The sequence below is a fragment of the Lissotriton helveticus genome, chromosome 4_1, assembly GCF_964261635.1.
Source record: "Lissotriton helveticus chromosome 4_1, aLisHel1.1, whole genome shotgun sequence".
Classification (NCBI taxonomy): Eukaryota; Metazoa; Chordata; class Amphibia; order Caudata; family Salamandridae; genus Lissotriton; species Lissotriton helveticus.
The window spans coordinates 2,034,002,789-2,034,020,884 of record NC_136063.1 but is presented as its reverse complement, the minus strand read 5'-3'; positions in this window follow the sequence as shown (position 1 = coordinate 2,034,020,884).

Below are 18,096 nucleotides of genomic sequence, written 5' to 3'. Positions count from 1 at the left end.
AGCAGGAAGTGAGCCATCACTGAGCCATCTTAACCATCCTCTATACGGGGTATTGTAAGTCTCATCAGCTAATACAATTTTTATTAACTATGGTAGAAGGAGTAGAGGTGTGGTGCTATTGACTACAGAGATTTTTGATCGCGTCCCACATCAATGTACTTGGCATGATTGACACTAAGATGGAAGAGAAGAAATGTACAGGTTTCCTTTAAGTGAAGTGTCATAATGTTCCAGATTGTGGACTTATCTGCATTTCTCAGAACTTCTGTTTTTTCCTACGTTTACTACCTAGCTGTGTTGTCCTACCAAACGGATGGTATTTCACTTAAATTTATATTTGGCGCTGAAAATGGATATGCTGTTTTTTCACAAGTTAAGTTGAAAAAAATTTTTTCACGTTTTTTAAATTGTTTGGGTGTTGGCCAACATTTCATCCAAGAATGGCGCAAACGGACCAACTTGAACATAATATCAAAACTGTGGAAAACTTGTTTAAATTGTGGGAAGTTTGTAGAAAAACACTGAACAACCCTAGTTTCTTGGAGTATTAATGGAGTCGTGTGGTCCTGAAAGAAAGAGGGCTTTCCTAAGTTAATTCTTGTATGAAAAGGTACAGTATTGCGTTATATTGTATTGGCATTAATACAGCGACGTCCACCTGGCTGCATATGTTAAATTCATAAAAACAACAAAGAAAAAAAAAACAGGTGCTGCTGCATAAAACGTTGACGCATCCATAAATGTACCTCTCGAAATGAAAGAATTCGGATTGCTCAAACACTGAGAAACACACAAGGTTGCTCTGCTGTGCATCACAGCCCATCCCTTTCTGCTCCCACACACAGAGCCATCTGGAGAATTTATTTGCATTCTAAATATAAATGTAAGGTGCCTTCGATTAGTTATTCAATGATGCACAAGCTAATTATTTTTGCAAAGCCTCCGAAAATCTCTCTGCAGCACCAGCGCCTACATTATAGGACCTCTATCTCCAGGAACAGGGGGCGATCAATTATGATTCCGGAGGAACCTCACAGCCTCTCACTGCTATTATGAACAGCGATTGTTTCTCAGTGCAATTTGTGAATTACTGTACGATCATCGGTAGACCATTTCCTAAAGCAACTAATTAATTTTTTTATCTCCTAGGTTCCTTTCCAGTAAATATGTTCTCAAGTAGACAATAATTCATTTGCTAACTAAACTTCAGATTACAGAAAAAAAGGCTTTTGGCTTTAGAGTTTAGGCTTGTTCTCGATTTTCCTGAAGAAATTAATAGGGGCAGATAATAAACTATGGTGTCAAAGTAGAGGATTAATAAAGATATATACTAGCCTTATCTGAAACGTCAATATACTGCAGGTGAACCCCTGAGATGGTCAAAACGTTCTAAATTCGTGCACTGTATTTTATTCAAATTTGGGAAAAGTCTCTATAAAAAAACATTCTGCTGAGATATTTTCCAGTTAATGATTTTTTGTGTAACAATGCCCCATATACTTTGGGAGAAGTTTCCAGCAAAATGGCTTTACTAGGTTTCCCTCCTCCCAAAATATTTTCGCTTGAATTGTTTCATCAAATTCCTCAATTTCAGTAAAACAGACAATGTTCTGTAGTTAGTGTCAGCCATTAGAACAAGGTAAATGAGCACTTTTTATATTCAAGTGGTGGATCACGATTTTTAAGTTTCATCTATAGAGAGCTGTCTGTGGGCAAACATTCCTCTTGTATTCAGTAAATCCTTAGAGTGGCTTTGGGTTTACTCCTTGCTCATAATTCAACAGGTCTTTTGCCTGTCTCAGTACTCGGCACTTGAGTTGATAACTTGCCTCCCTATTTTTAGGTCTCGCCTAGCTTTGCAGCGCACATGCGCTGTTCGCGTAGCATGATTTGTTGGGGTAAAGTATTTTCTGTAAAGGGACTTCTGTTACCGCCCATGCTTTCAATTGGGCAATGTTAATATTGATTTAAAACTTTCTGTTTCTGAGAAAATAGCTGCAATCTTGTAATGAGTTTTGTTTTTTAAGAGAACACATTTTGTCTGTCCAGTGCCTTGAAGCATTTGGGTATTTTGCTCTTTACAAATACCATCCTATCCTATCCTACATTTAAAGAAGGCCACTGTGCGATGCGCTTGCACAGTGTTTATCTTGAAATGGGGTTTTCTAAAACAAAATGCACTCCACATTAGCAAAGCTAATAGATTTATGCCCGCTGTCACTGGTGAGACCTACTAGCTTTGCTAATTCTTGTTGAGATTTGTGCTAAGGTAATACATTATTAGGGAGTGTTGCAGCAACTTGAAAAAGACGGCTATAGCCAGTGGCACATGAACATTTGATATATCTTAAATGTATAATAAATAATATAATACTACTTCACTTAAATTGAAATACACAAAGGTTAAAAACTTAAATGAATTACAAGACAACCTGTTTGTCAGTGTGACATTGAGGAAACTGCATAACCTAGTTGAATACCCTACATTTATGGAGTTTGTGAACAAAGTTTTGCAAAGTGAGATTGTAATGGAAAACATTTACTCCTGTCGAGGCGTGTTTCTAAAGTGCTGAAAGATTAGTTTTTGATCAATTAAAGAGAGATGATTATTGGATTACTATGGATTTATCTTAATGAATTAAAAAACAACAAACTGCAAAATCAAGTGTATGAATTAGTTCGATAAGACTGTGTTGATTAGTGATACCAGGGACTAAATAGCAGAAACTGAAAGAATATGTGTCAATCATAGTTCTTTAACATGAGATTATTGAACCCTCTTCACCCAAGAGAACCTTGCCTAAGAATGTTGCCATTACAAAAACACACAATCCTATGAAATGCTCCACAGAAATACTGAGGAGCCTTAGCCTGCTTTAGCCATTCAAATATAATTTCCCAATTTTGTTTTTCTCTTTTTGTTTGACCTTGATGGTGGGTCAATCTCACTTAGTGAAACTAAGGCTGCAGCACTGATCTCAGAGAAGTTCTTCCTGCATCTGCAAATGGATCCCCATCATTTGTTCAAAGTCCCTTTCACCGCTGCCCCTCCATTGAAATATAAACACACCTATGTTTGATTCAGACTACACTGTTGGACTTTAATTAGGCCATTGTTCTACATGCCTACTACAAGGTCTTGTAATTAAATCCTATTAAATATGTGTCTGTTTTTATCCTAATGTATCCTGATTTTATATTTCAACCTTTGACCTAGTGGTATCTGGCAAATAAATGTTTACTAACCTTTTATTTACTTTTGTCTGGGTCATATGGTTTTTATGTCTTGGCTGTTTTGCCTTTTTGCGTGTCCCTTCCTGCAATGCCTTAGCTACTATGGTGATACTGTGCATGGAGTTAGGCTAAGCTACATTTTAGAACAGCCAAAGGTATGTCATTGATCTTTTTATCCACTCATTCTGAGAAAAGCTAAAGTTTGGGCTTGTGGCAATTCAGTTAAACTGCATTGTGATGTGATGCAGATCTTTGAGATGGTTCTGATCCATGGGCAGCAGTGATGCTCCGGTTCTGCTTAGGGTTGCATTACACAGCAGAGAAAATGTGTTGGTTCTACTGGGTCCACAGAGGCTGGCAGGACACCAAGAGCCCACCTCCAAGGGTCCAGGAATAGGGTGACACCACTTGGCAGTGTAGACTCACAGATGGCAGAGTCCAGGTGCTGGGTTCAAGGTTGTGGGAGTCTTCTGTCCCTGAGGCTCAAGTCAGGAGGCCAGCCAACTAGCTCTTGGAGTCACTTTGGGGTCCTGGGTGTTCAACAAGTGCAGGTCCATTCCTTCTCACCCAGGCAAGAGAGCAGCAGGGCAGCAGTCCTTGCACGTTGCAGTCCCACAAAATTGCAGTTCTTTCAGCAGCACAGCAGCACAGCAGTCCTTCTTCCTGGCAGATTATCCACAGGCCCAGAGGTGTACTAAAGAGTTGATTTCTGAGGTCCAGTATTTATACCCAGTTGTGAATTTGAAGCAGGAGAGACACTTTTAGAGGGTTTCATTTGAATTCCAGAGGATTCCTGCCTTTCTTGTCCTGGTTCCAGACTAATTACAGGGGGAATGCAGCTTTTGTGTGGCAGCAGCACACAGCCTAATAAAGTGTATGTAGGGCTCTGCTGAGCTTCACCCTCACATCCTGCCAGTGATGACCCATCCAGGCACACCTAAGCTCTCTATTGTGTGTGGCTATCTAGGAGGAATACAGAAATCCCATCTGTCAGCGATACCCAGTCATGTGACACAGGGACAGGTTATAGTCAATAAATGGCTAAGGCAGGAAAATGCCACCTTTCTAAAAGTGGCATTTTCACATTGTAATTTAAAATCCGACTTCACCATAAATTAGGATTTCTCATTAAAATCCCAGACACAAAACATGACCGTGTTACTTTCTCCCATTTGGAAATTACAGCGTATTAAATGTGATAAGTTAACTCCAATGTTATCCTATAGGAGAGGTAGGTCTTACATTAGTAAAAAACCACCAGAACACGTAAAACTTAAAATTACATCTCACACTTTTTAAATACACTCTACAGATCCTATGGGCTGTCCAGAGCCCACCCTCAGGGTGAGTTAAGTTGATTAAGAAGGAAGGTCCGGGCCAGGTAAATGGTTTTTTTTACCAGGTCAAAATGGCAGTTTTAAAACTGCACACACAAGCTGTAATGGTAGGCCTTATTGATGTTTAAAGGGCTACTTAAGTGCTGCAAGCCCACTTGTATCATTTAAATTACAAGCCTTGGGTACATATAGTACCACTTTACTAGGGACATATAAGTAAATTAAATGTACCAAATAGGGGATAAGCCAATGTTACCATGTTTTAAGAAGTGAGCATGTGCCCTTAACCCCTTACATGCTCATGACGAGCTCAGCTCGTCATGCAGTACACTGCTCGTGTGCTCATGACGAGCTGAGCTCGTCATGAACTAGGTGATTCAAGGGAGTTCAGCATCCAGGGAGAATTGCTGTAGCATTAAAGGTGTTAAGCACTGGTTATCAGTGGTAATGTGTGCAGCATCCTAGGTCCATCAAAAATGAGATCAGCAAATATTGGCGGAGAAAGGCAAAACATTTGAGGGAAAACTATCCTTAGGCTGACAGATCTAACAGATATCTATTCTGCTGTGACTTCTTACATTGAGATATTGAGAATAAGTTCAACCTTTATGATATTCATGGACATACCATTGGTTGACAATGCCTGCTCCAGGTATTCTATACGTTTTTGAGTGACTTCGTGAGTAGGAAACTCTACATTATAATCTGTTTGTTGTCCTAATGCAAGTGAGTTTATAAATTGTTTTGTAGTCAATATGCATCATCTAACAGTATACTCAATTGCTCTTGTTTTACGGTATAATTCATGGCAATAAAGCATTTCATGCTCCATTAAACATTTTTCAGTTTGAATTTCATGCCTCTGAGCACAATATAAAGCTGTAGGAACAGACAATGAAACCTGTTACATAAGAAGCCTAAAAAGGTTGGCCACAGCCTCCACAGAACAAAGTATCTATAGAGCTCGTAGACCGAACAAGATAACGGCCACCAGCAAATGTACACAATGGACAAGGACCTGTATAGGTTTCATAAATGATCAATTAATATAAATTATGTTTGAATCTGAGACTGAATTTCGTAGTTTTGGGTCAGCAAAGTACTACACTAGGCCTGAAGAACATAGTATAAGGCACTATGTTGCGAGTGCATGGTACCTTTTAGCTATAAAAATCTGAAAACGTAGCGACTGGACTGAATGCCATACTGACTATGCAAGCGAAAAGAGCAGATGATTGAACAATGCAAACATTCACCCTCAGTAACAGATCTCGGTTTAAACCATCATTTTTTGTCTGGCAGTTCAGACTGGACTATTCCCATGAGGAGCAGGGTCAAGACTGAGTCCAAATCTAGGTGTGGTGGTGAGCCGTAAAACAATTAATTAAACCCAGATCTGTGACTGGGGTGAATGTTTGCATTATTCACCATTCCTTCCATAATCTGTTCTTTTTTGATACAGTCTATGTAAGCACAAATTCATGTTTCAACAGCCCCGGGCGTCTCTGCCAGTTTAAATCTGAGTAAAATGCAGTCATTCTTTTTGCTTTTGTCACCCTGGGTTTGGAAGGGTATGCCCAGACATGGCTCCCGTGCTCACTGTGCCACTGGAGCATCTCTGCCGGGTTAAATCTGAGTAAAATGCAAGTCCTTCCTTTTAGGATTTTGAACAACAGTAATTCTGCTGATTTCAGGAGATATAGAATACTACAATTGTTGGGAAGGGCTTAATCTTCAACATTACAATCACTCCAGTATACAGTAATTAGCCAGGTAGTTGATACCAGGAGATCCAAACATTTGGAAGCAGTAACAAAACAATTGTTCTGGGTACATATAAAAGGGAGATGGCATTTCAAGATTATTAAATGGCGGCATAAAGTGTCTGGGAGATAAAAGCCCATATACTCTAAAAAAAACACATAGTGCACTCCAAAAAGTCTGAAAAGCTCACCTAAGACACAGCTGACCATAGTGCTACGTTCAAATATGAATTAGAGCATGTGCTTTCAGAGTGGGGTATCCAGTCCTCTGAAATGCTTTGTCCCAGGAGTAGTGTGAGATTAAACTGCTACTATCATTCATGAGCACTGAAACAACGTCTGTTGGAGAAGGTCCTGGATTAGCAGATGGTTAGGTTATCCAGGTGGAGCATATAAGATGATGGCTCTACAACAGATGTATCCTCAACTTCATTGTGGTGACTGGATATATGTGAATCACAATCACATGCCTTATTGTTCAAATCCTGGATTGTGTAGAAACAGCACACACTTTGTAGATTTCTCATGGGAGAGGATAACTTTCAGTGCACAGAACTTCCATCGACCAATGAACCTTCTTCAATGCATGGCAATCATGGCAGTGGATCGGAAGAAGAAGAGAATCAATATTCATCTATCTACATCTAGACATGTGTCTGGTGTGAGCTATAATGCATTGAGAGTCAGTGACTCAGACCTTCACAAGACGACATAATAATAAATAAATAAGATGCCACAGCAGACTAGTACTATAGCTCTGTCGTATAATAAATCATCCCAGTGAAAACTGTCATGACTTACAGAAGTGTAAAATCAACATCACATTCAAAATCGTTTTAAATTGAGTTAGTACATTTTTCATGTAAAATCCAGACTTATACAGCACCAGACGTCATGCATTGCATCAGTGACTGATTCATTTTGCACTGGTGGCTGGGAAATGTGTTGGCAATTGCACTGGCAGACCATTGCACAATGTAGTAGGCTGATGATGTAATTGTTACTTTTGTAATGATTGTATAGGGCAATTCCCCATTGCAGTGATCGGTCAACACAGTTAATCTGCATAACTACTCAGCTACCGGTTCACTGAAGGCATTCTGCACCCTGGGCCCTTGGTACTGTAGTAGGGACCTTTCCCATTAGACTGTCAATTCATTCAGCTGCTGTAGAAGCGAGTAAGCAATAGGGAAAATGTTAACTGATTTTAGATAATAGAGGGTATAAGCACCCAGGCATTTTTATGTCATAAAGGACCAGAGTGCATAACGTTTGTTTTGCATAAGCAGGCTGACTAATCATCATGCACAGAAGCAAAAAAGCCTAAATAAGTCCCAAAGCTGTAAATAGATGTCTCTCTTTCCTGTCCGATTAGACGTGCAATAGTGCCCTCTTGCAGACTGCACAAAAAAGTGAGGTCAAACGAAATCAAATAACGAGTGCAAAATCCTATCGCAGCACTTATGTAAATAAATTCAAACTTTCAAATCTGTTTAAGCTTCCCCTTCTTTTGAAAGGAATTTTTAGTTGTGCGAAAATCAGAAACAAGCCTGTTTCAGAAAGCAGGAGTACAAATGAAAATCATATTTCAGGACTTTTGTAATCTTCACTTGTCTCCCCATGCAGAGGACGTGCATCTAATATTCATCTTTCATTTAATAACTACGTCAAGTGGGATTAGGCTGCACACTTGTGTAATAAAGCTAGTATTGTTTTTATGCTGATAGGATAGCTCAGTAGGCTCTGCGCGTACTCAAAAATCAGCATACCATGAATCGGAACCTTGCTAAGCTAACACAACCAGAAATATTCTCACCTGTGGTGTGTGCTACATAAACTTGTCTGAATATGTAACTAATACACACCAGATGCTCCTTTTGTGGCCTTTCATTGTATCCATTTAGGATGAAATTTAATGTAATTTGAGAGACCCATGGAAATGCCAGTTCCATAACTCACTTTAGGTGCGACCATTCCTATTTCTGCACAGTGACACCAGGAAATGTTATCCGAAAGCAGGGTTGGTGAGCGTGGCAAGTTCATTAGGAATATCAAGGGGCAGATTTACAATAACTGGCGCATCCCTGCATATTTACAATGTGGCGCCACCATGGATGCACCGCATTTACAATGTGGTGCACCGTGGGGCAAAAATGGACAGATGCGTGACGCATCCGCTGCCGTAAAGGCGGCGCATTGCTGGAGTTGCATCGCAAGCACAACACAGCTCCAGCAAGGCTTGGGGTGCCCTATCCTGAAAATGCTGCGTCAATCCTTACGCCTTCTTCAAGCAGGCGCAGGGTTTTGACGCAGCATGGCCTTAAAAGTGACTGAGTGAAATCTTGTAGATTTCCCTCAGCCACTTTATGAGGCGTTCCTGTGCCGGAACGCCCCCCCCTCCCTGCGCCGGAACGCCTACATGTGGCACAGAGCTTTACAACGTGCTGCATCTCCCAGATCCGTCACTTTGTAAATACCCCGCAGCATGGTGCTGGCTTTGCGTCGCGTCACAAAAGTGACGCAACGGCGGTGTAAAAGGGGCGTAAGCGGCTTGTAAATATGCCCCCAAGTGTGTGTGATTTGACGCTAGTTTCTACATGACTGTCAAAGTAGAGGTCATTCTCCAAGCAGGGGCCTAGCTTCAGGGGGAGTATTTGGGGTGTTATACCCCCCTAATAAATGTATTTTGAGATCAATAGCTGGGTAATGGTTCTTTCAGCCGGGCATGGCGAGGTGTCTGTGGGATTTCCACTTAGATTTCTGCATGCACACACTGACAAAACCACACACACTCTCTCATCTGTTTTTAAAGTCCTAAAAAATGTTGATTATTTGAGAAAATATTGTGTTTCTCTGACAGTACCCATACCAATCTTCATTCTTCTCCCTTTCCCCTGCCCGGTATGACCCTCGCCTGAGCCCTGCTTGGCATATGATGTATTTTACCATTATATGAAAGTGTGATTGTTGGGTAATCTGAAGCTCACACACCCCCAATCGTACTGTCCACTCTATGCCTCTGTCTCCAAGGTGAATCGAAACACTGCTGTCAAATAACCATTGTTTCGATTTTATTCTGTTTTCACTGCTTTCTGTCAGGAAAAGGAATTTAACTGAACATGTTGGGGAAAAGCCCAAGATGGGTCCTTAATCCTTACCCTGGCATTGGAAGGCAGAAGATGGCAGTGGCCATTCCCCCAGCAGAGGGAGGCAGTTGTCCTTCCTATAAAAGGTATTGCCACTAAATTCCGATTTCAAGGCACTGGTGAGGCTTTGGTAGTGGTAATCTGGTAGCGCTCTCAGTGATCCACCAACCCACTGTCAGGCTAGAATTAGGTGGTACTATTCTCCAAACGATGGCATTGTCTGGTGGCAAGAAAAACTGTGGTGGTGCCACCTATCATCTCCTATGCAGTGGTAGTCCTCTCTCTCCCCCGAGGGCACAAAAGATCCCCAGGGATTACCCCATTGACTGTTGTATGCTGTAGGCAATGGGAATCCTCAGGGATTTCCGCCCCCCCCCCCCCCCCTCGGGGAGTGGAAGGGAGCTCCTCTTGCCACTGTGCATTGATGTTTATTGATAATCCCAAGGATTAATTTACAGGACAAAATTCAAGTCCAGGGTTTCAATTGCCGGGACCATGTGCATGTGCAGTACAAATGGGAACGTATGGTTTGGGGTTGGCAGGTAATCCCTGGGATTTTCCTGTTTGTCTGGTGGTGCACTAACACCCATGAAGGATTATCTTTGTAATTACCGCTGTTCTTGGAAGCTGTAGGCCCTTGCCATTGTTGAATGCATGTGCGGTTCAGGCAAGGGAATCCTGGATATTTCCATGGAACGAGGTACCATCCTCAGCAGGCCTACAGGGGGGAATTGGACAGTACCAGGACAGAAATTGCAATGCCATGATAATCCCTGTAACAGTCGTGGCACCCTTCAGCCACATCCCAGCCCACCCTCTCATCAGAGGGGATTGCCACCAATGGGCATTGAAGGCGATGGCAGTGAGGGGGACATATATAGACATGGGCTGGGGCATTGCTTCCTCCAAGGGCTACATGAGGTCCTAAGTTTCATCTAAGAATCTGAAATCAGTGACAGTAGACATGGTCAATCAATGCATCAAGAGATGCCACACATATGGAGGCATGTTTCCAGGAGTTCAGTGCCCCAACCTGTGGAATACACTGAAACTTGCCATGAATAAGGCCATGATTTTCTGAGAGTCAGAAAATGCCCGAAAACTGACCCACGCAAGATTCTCCTTCACTGATATTCATGCAGGACAGGGGTTTCAATTGAGCAATTCTGGTCCTGGCTTTCTGCTCACACCCTACTGGACTCTAACCCCCTTTCACAAACACATGTCACAGACCTCAGAGTCCAAACTGAATGTATGCAAGTCTCACAAATACGAAATCAGTAAGTAAATACATGTGAGAGTCCAACTTTAAACCATAATTGCCATTCATTTGTTTTTATAGAGAGCTGCAAAAAAGCTGTGCCTACTGATTTAACACGACCACATATTGAAGAGCAAACCCTCGCACAACACCTCCAGTTTAGAAACTACAAAACTGGGGGAATAGAAAATACAAAGCATTGGATCTTCCTCAAACACAAACGTTGAAGCCATCCTTTCCCTTATCCTTATTTTGACAATGCTTAAAAGATGATTACGTCGCAATAATCCCGCATCTGCATTTCCCCAAAACTGCCACAAAGAAAAGCAGCATCATATGCACGGCAAGCGCCTCTTTGCAGGGCACATAGACAAAAACAATGCTAACGCGGGATTACTGGTTACTGATTATCTTACCAAATCCCAAACTATGTCGACTGAATCGTTGGTACCTGTCGTTGAGTAAAGGTAATCTCGCAATAAGTCAATCAATTTAAGAACTTACACCACGCTAAATGACCACTGACCAAATTTAAGTTTTAAAGATTTAATATAAAGTCAAAGATAACTGAAGATACAAACTTCTCAAAATGAGATTCAAAAGGTAAATTGGTATCACTATAAACATGAACTTCTTGAATAATCTAAGTCTGAAGAACAAAATAATAAGTACAAGCTCAAAAACCATAAGGGTTGTCAAAATAGAAATAAGTTGCAATCTCAAAGTCATTACAGAAAAGAAAATTAAGGTTAGTCTGTCCCTACACTATACTAAGTGACATCCCTACTTAGCAAGATCTTAACCCTCTAGGTGTCAGCCGTGGTGACTTCCTAAGAAGATCACGCACTTCTCTTTGTCTCTTCTCTGATAATGGGTCTCTCCTGATCAGCCTATCTGCCTACCCATCCGCTTCCTCAGGCTCCCAAAATCATCTGCTCTGCTCTCCTCCCGGGTCTCTTTCCCTAATACCAAATCACATTTCCAATAGAAACGCCCCTTGGGACGCCCCTCACGTGGTACATCTTTGCGCGGCAAACTCCATGATGGTACTCTTGAAGACCCTCGTTAAAGTTGACCTTGGTTCCCAGGCTTCTTCTCCAGTGCGCTGATACCCCCTGAAATTCCTGGAAACTCCTACAGGCCTGCGCAAGGCGCCACTGAACAAAGTCCCTTTCATTCGCTGATTAGGACCCTCGCACCTGCATACAGCTCGTCCTGCAGTGGGCCTCAAATTCCAGACTCCACCATATCTTAAGTCGTAAAACACTCTCAAAGCTCGGTGCTGGACACCTCGCGACCTCTTCTCTAACGAGCACATGACGATTTACACGACATGACATTATCTCCTCTGGCCTACTTGATTTACATGCAGCAGGTCCCTGCACTCTTAAAACGTTAACTTGATTTAAACAGCAAACATTCTTAACTAGCATACGTTTCTAAAATAACACATCTATAAAGCATATACTTTTAACCCTAAGTTCAATAGTACATTTGGAAGAACCATGTCAACCTTATCTCACATTAATTTAGCAGCACGTTCAGGTTTGCTGTGAATTGCCCTAAGGCCTACACATTATACTGGATTTTAAAGTTACATTTAATTCGGACATGATTCTTTTAACATGAGAACATGAGGTTTTCACATATATTCCAACATTTCTACATTAATCTCACACCGTTATAATTATAGTTACTCTACTTAACATTCTATACATTTCACTACTGAATATAAACCACTCTGTATATTTCACTCCTAGATATAAAACACTCGTGTGCAAAACATGTTTAAACTAACTACGTGCTTGTAAATATGGCGTACTTATACATTTTTTCCCAAACTTGTGCTCTCTCAGTCCCCCCTTTGATGACCTTCAGGGGTCATCATCACCAAGACACTAAAAATGTAGAACCCTTCAAAGTGAAGACAGGGCAGTTCCACCTCTTTTCATACTCTCTAATGCTTTCAGACTCTTATATTGAGTGTCCTGCATCGCTGTCAACTCTTCTTCCTGTTTCTTCATAGCTCTCTGTAACCTATTTGCTCTATAACATTGATACAAACGCACCAATCCCCACAAAGTGATTACACAAATCACAATTATGATGATGGGTTTCAGTATGTACCAAACGATACCCTTTCCTAAGTTGGCAAACCAACTTCCAACTTTACCCATTCCATGACCTACTTTTTCCCACACATTTATCTTTGCTAGGTCCTCAATTTCGTAGTGTATGGCAGTGATGTTTTGTATATACTTCTCTAGAGGCTTTGAATTGTCTGGAATGTAAGTACAGCATTCCTGGACCTTCAAGGCCTTACAGACTCCTCCCTCTTTTGCTAACAGAACGTCTAAAGCAAGTCGGTTCTGAAGAACCATTGCCCTAATCGATTGCATCTCACCTTCTATCAGCATCAATGATCTTGCAGTACTGGCAGATAGCCTATCTACGACTGTAGCTAACCTCCTAATTTTGATGTCATTCATTATCAATCCTAAGAAAGGGAATGCAGCACCGAGTACATCTCCAACTACTTCTGCTGCACCCAGCCCTCGCTTCCATCTAGTTGATATTTCTTTCTTAGGCGTGTCTAAATTCTCAACATGATATATTTTAGGGAAGACAACAGCCAAATAACATGATCCGTACCAATTATCTGGTAACTTCACATAGGCATTTCTTCCACATACAAAATATACATTTGGTATTGCTTGCATCCCTTTCAAAAAGTTCTTAGAGTAATACTCCAATTGAAAGGCATGTTCACAATGGACTTGACCTACATAAAAGTTTTCATAATAGGAGTAACTCCTGTGAATGCACAGTTTTCCCCGTTTATCCTTATCCAAAGCAATTGGACCAATACTACCCTTTCTTTGATGTGCCCTCTCCTCCTTGGTCCAATCTGTTTCCCATTGTCCTGATGCTTTCAAAATCTTCTGCCTCCTGTATCTAGTATCTACCTGTGCTATAAACTTTTTCTCAACCTCTGATATTTGACAAGTCAGATTGTTTCTTCGAGCATGTGAAGTATCTAACGTTTTCCATGGAATAAACCATTTGTGTAATCTGTCTTCGCTTTTGTAGTAGTCCCATTTGTTCAAATGCTTGAAATTCAGAACCTCTGGCAATGTCGAGTCGAAATTCGAGAAATAATACTCGAATCCTTCTCGTCCATAAAACATGCTCAACAATAAACTACACGTTATTCCATATGTCAACGGAAGATGATGGTATCTGATACCCTCCTCCACTGAAGCTGGTAATTGCATACAAACGTAACAATCCTTCACTTCCATGGCATCAACATATTCGTAAAGCAATTTAGCATAAGCATTTGACTTGTAATTTCCCTGTGACTCATCTGTGTGAAGCCTTTTTATTTCTGCATCTAACAATGCTTTGTCTTTCTCATTGATGTTTCCCTTCTCTTTAATAATGGTAGTTTTCGGTGTTGATACTCCCTTATCCTCCTTGACTGCGGTTTCATCCCCTTCGTGTCCCGCTAGGAATGAAACAGTTACCACTAAAATTATAAGAGAAACCACTACTCCTAAAAGTGTAACAGCTATACATTTTGCCCTGCGGTTCGGGTTGCCAGCCTCCATGTTCTCAAACAGTGTAGTTCTTGACTTTCTTCCAGCATTCACTTCTTCTTCTTTCTGAGCCAAAAGTCTTTCTTTCTCGCAATGTCTTTCTTTTGAACACTTGGAAGCTTGACAATTTATTCCCACAAAACAGTTCAAAGTCCAGTAGAAAATAGACAACCCTAGCCCTTCTCCATCCACTAAAATGAAACCCCTACCATTTTTCTTCTTCCACTCGGCGCTAGGTTATCTTGCAAAAATTTTTACAATTTCTTTTCAACAGTCTTATTTTCGTCTGAAGTTATGTATGACTCAAGGAGTGACACTACGTCTTCATAAATGTCCATCCGAAGTATCATTCCCTCAGGTTCTGGGCAGTTCGTACCACAACATGGAAAGTCAACTTTTTCTAGGATTATTCTCCTTATTTCGCTCAATACAAGTGGACGGACAAAATTGAGAGTTAGCGTTTTTTCAATTTCCACTCCTGGTACTATCAGTTCTACATCCACAATTACAAAGGGGTCCGTTCTAATCAAGATCACTTTCTTCACCTTTCCAGTTCTGCGCCCCTTTGAAGACATTCACAATATGGTATTAATCCACAACAATAAGCGCTCCTAGCATTTCTACTATTCGCTCAAGCATTTCCAAACGAAGAAGAGTTCCCTCCAATATTGGATATCGTGAACAGCAAACTGGAAACTCAACTGTCTCTAAAATCAATTTTCTTATTCCACTCAGGAGAGCAGGATGAACGATGTTGAGTGTCAGCAACCTTTCGGTCTCCGCTCCTGGCAGTAGAAACCTTATTTGCACTGTGATGATCGGGTCAGTTCTGATCAGTTCCACTTCCCTGATCCTCCCTGTTCTGTGTCTCCCAGACATCTGCAACAAGGTAGGTCCAGTCGGGAGTAGAGTATCTTCTGCTAGGCACTCGCACCCTTCTTGATCTTCTAAGACCCTCCTCGGCTTGATCCTGGATATCTTCTTCTGGATCTGAGTCTTCGGATATAGGAGCAAGCGTTTCTTCTTGGGCCGACCTCAAACTTAGCCTTCTTCTCCTTGCTGGCCAAGTGGCAGCTCCAAGCCTTATTCTCCTATTTCTTGTCCTCTCACTTGGTTCTTGGTCGCTCTGATACGGATCTGAGTCTGAGTCGTATTCACTTCTGCTCTCTCCTTCAGTTGCGTCTTCTGTCTCACTGCCGTCCTGCCTTCGCTCTTCTTCTGAATCCGTTGCGTTCCCAACTTCTTCCGACACCCCCTCAGCTGCCTCAATCCCTTCTTGCGACTCTTCTTCCACTTCCGGGCTTTCGTCTGGGATGGGAGCTGTTCCTTCTAGAGGTGCTGGAACTCTTCGAGTATGGGAAGCATGGATCCAATTTGGCAGCCCCCCGCACTTCACCGCGGTGTTCGTTATCAGGATTACCTGAAAGGGCCCACGCCAGCGAACATCTAGGCAGTTCTTCCGGACGTGTTTTTAAACTAAGACCCAGTCCCCTGGGTTCAGATCATGACACAGGTTCCTCGATGCTGGAACTTCAGCCGCATGCACCTGAAGGGACACAGAATGGATGGCGTCAGACAGTCCTTTACAATAATCCAAGATCAGATCATCTGTAATATTCAATAGAGCAGTAGTTGGAACTGTAGGAAGTCTCATGGCCCTCCCCATCAGGATCTCGTGGGGAGAGAGACCTGTCCTCCTGTCAGGTGTGCTGCGCATGCTCATGAGCACTAAAGGAAGAGCATCTGGCCAACTCAAAGATGTGGATGCCACTACTTTAGCCAATCTATTCTTCAACGTGCCGTTCACTTGTTCCACAATTCCTGAAGCTTCTGGTCGATAACTACAATGCAGCTTTTGATCGATATTCAGTGTGGAGCACAACATCTTCACTATTTCGCTGTTAAAATGTTTTCCTCTGTCAGATTCCAAAGAGGCAGGCACCCCGAAGCGCGGTATCAACTCCCTGAGCAACAACTTAGCCACTGTGAGTGTATCGCACCTACGTGTAGGGTACGCTTCAACCCATCTGGAAAATACACATACAATCACCAACACATACCTAAGGCGATTGACTCTTGGCATTTCGATGAAATCTAATTGCATTCTATTGAAAGGCCCCCCCGACCTCCCAATGTGACTCAGTGTGACTGGTGTTCGTTTGCCTACGTTCAGTTGTTGGCAGGTAACACATCTCTTACATACTGATTCTGCTGCTATTCTAAATTTAGGGCAATACCAAGTTTGCCTAAACACTCTCATCATAGCATCCCTTCCTAGATGTACTGGACCATGTATTTCTCTCGCCATGGGATTAGCTAATTCTTCAGGTAACACAGCTCTCCCATCTGCTGAAACCCAAAAATCCATTTCACTTCGCACCCAACCTGCTATTTCCCATGCCTTTTTCTCTGTTTCAGGTGCGTTATCCTGCATTATTCTTAAATCCTCCCAAGTGTCTACAGTTTCTAACATCATACTTAATTCAGTCTTTTCTTCTGCACCTTCTATTTCCACCTTTGAGAAAGAATAATTTTGTTCCGCACAATAGCGTGCGACTTCATCAGCGCATCTATTGCCTTGTGACACAAAATCTGTATTCTTAGTATGAGCTACACATTTAACTATTGCGATGTCAACTGGACCTTGCAATGCTTCTAACAACAGCCGCACAAATTCTCCATTTCGAATGGGCGAACCAGAGGAGGTCATGTAACCCCTCTGAGACCACAACTGCCCGAAATCATGAACCACACCGAAACCATATTGGCTGTCCGTGTAGATGGTGACTCTCTTTCCGTTTCCTGCTATGCAGGCACGAGTTAGGGCAATAATTTCTGCTACCTGTGCGGAATGTACTCCTTCCAGGCAAGCGGCTTCCACAACTCCAGTAATAGTACAAACAGCATAAGCTGCTCTCAACCGACCAGTATCGTCTCTTAAACATGAGCCATCAACAAAATAAATTTCATCGGGGTCAGACAATGGCTCATCCACAATATCTGGTCTGGGTTTCGTGCATAGTTCAGTCACATCAAGGCAATCGTGGTCTTCACATCCTTCGCCTTCTATTACAGTAGGTAATGGCATCAAAGTAGCAGGATTCAAGACAGAGCATCTCCTGAGAGTCACGTTCTCTGCGGCAAGTATAACTTGCTCGTAGCGCGTGAGCCTACTATTGGTCAGATGCTGCGTCTTCGTCCTGGTCATTAGCAATTCAACTGAATGTGGTACATACACCACCACTGGATGTCCCATCACAATGTCTCGCTCCTTTCAATGCTGACACCCGTTGCAGCAACGGATTTGAGACATCCGGGCAACGCTGCGGCTACTGGATCTAATGTAGCCGAAAAATATGCAACTGGTCTACGGGCATTTCCGTGGGTCTGTGCCAAGACTGACAAAGCACATCCCTCTCTCTCACAGCAATAGAGTGAAAATGACTTTTCGTAATCTGGCATTCCCAGAGCCGGAGCACGACATAAATCGTCTCTCAGCTGTAAAAACGCCAACAGACATTCTTCATCCCATGGTACCGGATCACTCACCTCCTTGTGCGTCAGTTTCTGTAAGGGCTTTGCTTTCAGTGAGAAGTTAACTATCCACTGTCGGCAGTAACCCACCATTCCTAGGAACATTCTAACTTCTCTCTGTGTTGTAGGCGCATTCATTTTCATTATCGCCTCAATCCTCTCTGGGGACACCTTACGTTTCCCTTTTTCTAACCTATGCCCTAGATACTGTACTTCTGTCAG